We start from the raw sequence: 789 nt of genomic DNA on the forward strand, positions 1-789 counted from the left end.
GAATTATGGCACTGGAGAAGACTCTTGAGAGTTCCTTGGACAGCAAGGAGATCAAACCAGTCAATCCTAAAGGAAATAAACCCTGAATTTTCACTGGAAGGACTGATGCTGAAGCTGAAGCTCCAATACTTTGACAACCTTATACGAAGAACTGACTCATCTGAAAATACCCTGATGCTGGGAAAGATTGAAGGCAAGGGGAGAAGGGGATGACAGAGGATGAGATGGTTGGGTGACATCACCAACTCGATGGACATGGGTTTGAGTAAACTCCAGGAGATAATGAAGGACAGAGAAACCTGGCATGCTGCATTTCATGAGGTCACATAGAGTCGGACATGATTTAGCAACTGAACAACAACAATAAGTGTATATTAATATATACATGATAATTATATACAGAGAGTATTTATTAGACAACATTCTCTAATTTGCTTATTTTCTATCTGATAAGGCAAAAAACTAAGGCAAAATTATTTTAAAAGTAAATTTTAGAAACTTGATAATGGAAGAAATAAAACAATGTAGGCAGTGTATTCTCACCATGTGGGAAATTTATATGGACACTATCACAAGAGTAAAACAAGGGAAAGGAAGTTAATAAACTCTTAACAGTATTTCTGAGTAGATGAGATTATAGAGTGAAGAAAATATTTTCCTGCTCCAATACATTTTTGTAATTTTTGGATTGTGTACAATAAAAATGCTTCATTTTGATACTAAATGTATAAAATAAAAATTTATGAGAAATGACCATTAAAATACCTTTATGTAGAATTTGTCTCTGGA

Source organism: Bos javanicus, chromosome 1, assembly GCF_032452875.1.
Source record: "Bos javanicus breed banteng chromosome 1, ARS-OSU_banteng_1.0, whole genome shotgun sequence".
NCBI classification, from domain to species: Eukaryota; Metazoa; Chordata; class Mammalia; order Artiodactyla; family Bovidae; genus Bos; species Bos javanicus.